The 6,632-nt window shown below is 38.0% G+C and overlaps 1 protein-coding gene across 6 annotated transcripts in view; it reads right to left on the bottom strand.

The window, feature by feature from the left end:
- The window catches only part of PKN2 (protein kinase N2), a 178,065-nt gene that overhangs the window by 44,140 nt on the left and 127,293 nt on the right, over positions 1 to 6,632 (bottom strand). The window lies entirely within an intron of this gene.

The following is a 6,632-nucleotide window of genomic DNA, read 5'->3' as shown; positions in this document are numbered from 1 at the left end:
AATGAGAAACTATTTTGTTCTGTAAACCTTCATCTAAAGGGAGAACAGCAGCACAACTGGAAGAGCGTAGTCAATGTCACTGAACTGTGCATGTAGAAATTTTTGAAATGGTGTATCTTTGGCTATGTATGTTTTCAACAACAATGAAAAAAGGTCGAGAAGGGGGAGGGTTGACATGCCGTGGCGTTGTTAACCAATGTCATAAAACAATATGCGTACTACTGTTTCATGAGAAACTATTTGTTCTGTAAACCTTCACCTGAAGTACAATTTAAAAAAAAAAAGAAGAAGAAGAATGGGGCATCAAGATTGGAGGTAGACTCATTAACAACCTGCGATATGCAGATGACACAAGCTTGCTTATTAAAGCGAAGAGGACTTGAAAACACCTACTGATGAAGATCAAAGACTACAGCACTCAGTATGGATTACACCTCAACACAGAGAAAACCTAAATCCTCACAACTGGACCAATAAGCAACATCATGGTAAATGGAGAAAAGATTCAAGTTGTCAAGCATTTCATATTACTTGGATCCACAATCAACACCCATGGAAGTAGGAGTCAGGAAATCAAATGATGCATTACATGGGGCAAATCTGCTGCAAAAGACCTCTTTAAAGTGTTAAAAAGCAAAGAAGTCATCTTAAGGACTAATGTGTGCCTGACTCAAGCCATGGTGTTTTAAATCACCTCATATGCATGTGAAAGCTGGACAATGAATAAGGAAGACTGAAGAAGAATTGATGCCTTTGAATTAAGGTGTTGGCAGAGAATATTGAATATAACATGGACTGCCAAAAGAATAAACAAATCTGTCTTGGAAAAAGTATAGCCGGAATGCTCCTTAGAAGCAAAGATGGTAAGACTATGTGTCATACACTTTGCACATATTATCAGAAGGGACCAGTCCCTGGAGAAGGACCATGCTTGGTAAAGTAGAGGGTAGACAAAAAAGAGGAAGATCCTCAGGGAGATGGACAGACACAGTGGCTGCCAACAAAGGGCTCAATCATAACAATGCTTGTGAGGATGGCTCAGGACCGGGGTGCATTTTGTTCTGTTGTGCACAGTGTCACTCTGAGTCGGAATTGGCGTGACAGCACCAAACAACAACAACAACAAATTTAACAAAAGAAGTGAGAGACATATTCGATGAAAACTATAAAACACTGCAGGAGAAATTAAAGATATCTTGTGTCCATGGATTGGAAGACTTCATCTTACTAAGAGTTCAATACTACCCAAAGTGATCTACAGATTAAACAACAATCCTTATAAAAATTCCAACATCCTCAAATTTACATGAAGTTGCAACGGGCCCTGAATAGCCAAAGTAATCTTGAAAAAGAATAACGAAGTAGAAGGTCTCACATCCCAATTTTAAAACTACAATAATCAAAACAGTTTGGTACTGGTGTAAGGACAGACATACAGAGCAATGGAAGAGACTCGAGAGTCCAGAAATAAATGCATACATTTGTGGGCAACTGATTTTTGATAAAGGTACTAAGTCTACTCACTGGAGTTAGGAAGAGTTGAAGAGATATTGAAGAAATAAATCATTTTGGGACAAGTGGATCTCCACATGCAAAAGAATAAAGTTGAACCCATACCTCACAGCACAACCAAAAATTAACTCAAAATAAGGTAATGACCTAACTATACCAACTAAAACCATAAAACTATTAGAAGAAAAGATAGGTATAAAAATTCAAGATCTAGTTTTTGACAATGGATTCTCAGATACAATACCAACAGCTCAAGCCACAAAAGACCAAAGAGAAAATTGTACTTCACCAAAATTAAAAACTTTTGTGCATTAAAGGACATTATCAACAAAGTGAAGAAACAACCCAGAGAATAGGAGAAAAAATTTGGTAACCATATGTTATGGACTGAATTACATTCCCTGAAAATATGTGTTGTAAATCCTAACCTCTATGGCTGTGGTTATAATCCCATTTAGGTGCAGGTTGTCTGTTATGTTAATGAGACACAATTGGTGTATGGGGTGTCTTTAGTCAATCTCTTACAAAATACAAAAGTAGCAGACTAAGGAAGCAGAGACAGGGGAAGATAAATGCCAAGCCACATGTTGATTTCCAAGGAACCAGGAAAAAAGGTGAAGAGAAAAGGACCTTTCCTCTAGAGCTGACAGAGAGAAAGCCTTTCCCTAGAGCCGGCACCCTGAATTCAGACTCTAGACTCATTAACTGTGAGAAAATAAATTTAAGACATCACTTGCAGTATTTCTGTTATAGCAGCACTAGGTAACTAAGATGCTATATATCTGGTAAAGTTTAATATCTGGAATTATATAACGTACTCCTACAACTAAACAACAAAAAGATAAACAACCCAATTAAAACATGGGCAAAGGAGTTGCACAGACATTTCTCCAAAGGAGACATACAAATGGCCAACAAGCACGTGAAAAAATGCTCAACATCATTAATCACTGTTGCTGTTGTTAGTTGCTGCTGAGCTGGTTCTGACTTATAATGACCTTATGTATAACAGCACGAAACACTGCCCAGTCCTGTGCCATCCTCACAATTTTTGCTGTGTTTGAGCCCACTGTTGGAGCCGCTGTATCATTCCATCTCTTTGAGGGTCTTCTTCTTTTTTGTTGATCTTCTACTTTACCAAGCATGATGTCCTTCTCTAGAGATTGGTTCCTCTTGATACAACGTCCAAAGCAAGTGAGATGAAGTCTCGGCATTCTCGCTTCTAAGGAACATTCTGGCTGTACGTCTTCCAAGGCAGATTTGTTCGTTATTCTGGCAGTCCATGGTACAGTCAATATTCTTCACCAACACCGTAATTCAAAGGCATCAATTCTTCTTTGGGACTCCTTATTCATTATCCAGCTTTCGCATGCGTATGAGGCAACTGAAGATACCATGGTTTGGGTCAGGTGCACATTAGTCATTAATTATTAGGGAAATGTAAATCAAAACCACAATGAGGTATCATTTCACAGCCAGTAAGATGGTTGTTATCAGAAAAACAGAAAATAACAGGTGTTGGTGAGGGTGTGGAGAAATTGGAACCTTCAGACATTGCTGGTGGAAATGTAAAACAGTGCAGCCTCTGCGGAAAAAGTTTGGCAGTTCCTCAAAATGTTAAACAAAGAATCACTACACTGTTCTTGTTGTTGCCGCTAGGTGCCACTGAGTCGGTTCTGACTCACAGTGACCCTATAGGACAAAGTAGACTGTCCCACAGGGTTTCCAAGGAGCAGCTGGTGAATTTGAACTACCGACTCTTTTGGTTAGCAGTTGAGCTCTTAACCACTACGCAACCAGGGCTCCACAGAATTACTATAACCAAACTCGTTGCCATCCAGTCAATTCCCACTCATAGCAACCCTACAGGACAGAGTAGAACTGCTCCACAGAGTTTCCAAGGAGTGCCTGGTGGGTTTGAACTGGCGATGTTTTGGTTGGCAGCTGTAGCACTTAACTACTATGCCACCAGGGTTTCCTAGCATTACTATACAACCCAGCAATTCTGCTCCTAGGTATAAACCCAAAAGAATGGAACACCGGGACTCAGATACTTACACACCAATATTCACTGCAGTGTTATTCACAACAGCCAAAAAACTGGAAACAACCCAAGTGTCCATCAACAGAACAGATAAACAAGATGTGGTATATCCATACGGTAGAATCTTATTCTGTTATTCAACCAGGTAGAGAAACAAAATTTTGACATGGATGAACCTTGTAAATATTATGCTGAGTGAAGTAAGTCAGACACAAAAGGACAAATATCATACGATCCTACTTCTATGAAATACCTAGAATGGGCAAATGTATAGAGACAAAAGTTTATTAGTTTCTACCAGGAGCCGGAGGGCAGGGAGCTGGAGTTGTGGTGGTGCAGTGGTTAAGAGCTATGGCAAGCTATGGCTGCTAACCAAAAGGTCAGCAGCTTGAATCCACTAGCCACTCCTTGGAAACCCTATGGGGCAGTTCTGCTCTGTCCTATAGGGTTGCTATGAGTTGGAATCAACTCATTGGCAATAAGGTGTTTTTTCTTTTTTTTGGGGGGCGGGTACTGAGTTTCTGCTTAAGGTGATGAAAAACATTTGATAACGGATAGTGGAGAGGGTTACACAATATGGTTAATGTAATTAATGCTCCTGAATTGTATGCTTAAAAATGGTTAAAACGGCAAATGCTTTGTTACGAATATTTTACCACAATAAAATTTTTTAAAAATGAGTAGGAACTGAAAGAAATATTTTATTGTCAGAAATATTTATATGTATTCAGACAGCTTAGAAAGAAGACTCAAACATGACATGTAGATTATGTCTATATACTAAAAACCCTAACTGTATTTCTCTCCAGTGGACTTATATTGGTTTAGATACTTAATTAAACAGATAATTTATAACATGTGACAAGTATTGTTCTACTCCTACCCTGAAGGAAAAAATCTCAACAGTTGAAAAAATCTCTTAGAAGTGTAACCTTTTGCTCATACAAGAATTGCCTTAAACTCTCTTTTAAGTTGCTCACTGAACTTTGTTGTTTGGAAAATGAAGTGGAAGACTCTTATGGGCAGTTTTAGATGTAATGGCAAAGAGCCTGCAACCAATCAGATACATGCTAAAAAGCTACTGAAATATAAGTTCCTTGAGGGAGACTGGAGAGACCTTGTTTATGTTGTTCAGTGCTAATCTACCACCTGGAAGAGCCTGGAACACAGTAGATATCAATGAACATTTGTTGATTAAATGAATAAATTATTTAATGAACAAATGAATGATCCTAAACCAGGGAATGAATGACAGGATAAAAACAGTGTTCTGTGAAGATCAGTGGATTACTTTAGTAAAAACAGTCAACACTAATTGAATTCTTATCACTCTTCTGAAGACTTTTACATGGATTTAGTCCTCAAACATCTCAGTGAAGCAGATAGTACTAAATATAAGGAAACTGGTATACAGAAAAGGTGAAGCTTTTTGCTCAAGTATATACAACATGTAAGTAGCAGAGCCAGTATTCGAACCAAGGAAAGTAATGATGAGGGGTTGGACTAGCATGCTGACTGTCAAGATAGAAAAAGATAAATTGGAAAAACATTTTAAAAGTAGAGGCTAAAGCAATGATTGCCAAAATATTTTCACAAATCACATCATCATTAAGCATTGTAAATCTGCTTTCACTAATACATATAATTTTTAAAATGACATAGGTATCATCAGTCTGTACACTAAATGATGAAAGAACTTAAAATCCTACATGATTAAGTTTTAATCTTCTTTTCCCACACCAAACAGATTAAAGTTTACATTTTTAAAATAATAAAAGTTATGGTCATGGATTTAAAACTACTGTGGACCAAGTAAACTTTTGCTAGGTTCTACCACCACAGACTGCACTGTGGGCAGTGGTATCATTGATGAAAACCACTGGAACACACAGAAGGTGGGTGACTAAACATGACAGATCATTTCACATTCAGCTTCGAGACTGCTGGCATTGTTATCAGGTGCCGTTGAGCTGGCTCCAACTCACAGCGACCCTATATACAACGTTAACGAAACACTGTCCAGTCCTACAGCATACTCACAACTGTTGTTATGCTTGGGCTTACTGTTGCAGCCACCGTGTCAATCCATCTCGTTGAGGGTCTTCCTCTTTTTCACTGATCCTCTACTTTACCAAGCATGACGTCCTCCAGGGACTGATCCCTCCTGACAACATGTCCGAAGTATGTGAGACGTAGTCTCGCCATCCTTGCTTCTAAGGAGCATTCTTGCCGTATTTCTTTCAAGAGAGATTTGTTTGTTTTTTTGGCGGTCTATGGTATATTCAACATTCCACGCCAACACCATAACTCAAAGGCGTCAATTTTTCTCCAGTCTTCCTTATTCATCGTCCAGCTTTCGTATGCATATGAGGTGACTGAAAACACCATGGCTTGGGTAAGGCACACCTTAGTCTTCAAGGTGACATCTTTGCTTTTTAACACTTTAAAGAAGTCTTTTGTGGCAGATTTGCCTAATGCAATGTGTAGTTTCTTTTAAACGTAGGGGAAGAGTTTTTCTAGACAGTTAAAAAAAGTTTTTTTTATTTACTTATTTTAAAAGAATTTGTATCTACTGCTTACAAATATAAACATTTACTCCTTTGATTTGCTTGTTTTAAAATTTTCATATTATGGTTGATAAAAGTTAAAAAATACAATCTTAAACTATTTCTAATACGGTTATATTACACGCAGCTGCAACTGTGTCACTTCATAAAAGAAACTTCTAGATGTTAATAAAGATCTTAAATCCCTCCAGATTTTTTTTTTCCTAAATGAAAGCAGGTGTTGAATACTGTCATACCCAAGTATACTGAAATTACTATTTAATAAGCTACCAGGGTTTGAAGTAGTAGCCTGATGTTTTCAGTTTGAAAACATCACGGCTTGGGTCAGGTGCACCTTAAGTTCTCAAAGTGACATCTTTGCTTTTCAACACTTTAAAGAGGACTTTTGCAGCATATTTGCTCAATGCAATACATTGTTTGATTTCTTGACTGCTGCTTCCGTGGATGTTGATTGTGGATCCAAGTAAAATGAAATCCTTGACAACTTCAATCTTTTCTCCATTTATCGT

This window comes from Trichechus manatus, unplaced genomic scaffold, assembly GCF_000243295.1.
Source record: "Trichechus manatus latirostris isolate Lorelei unplaced genomic scaffold, TriManLat1.0 scaffold00058, whole genome shotgun sequence".
Classification (NCBI taxonomy): Eukaryota; Metazoa; Chordata; class Mammalia; order Sirenia; family Trichechidae; genus Trichechus; species Trichechus manatus.
The sequence above is the reverse complement of the archived record's forward strand: the minus strand, read 5'-3'. Positions and strand labels throughout refer to the sequence as shown.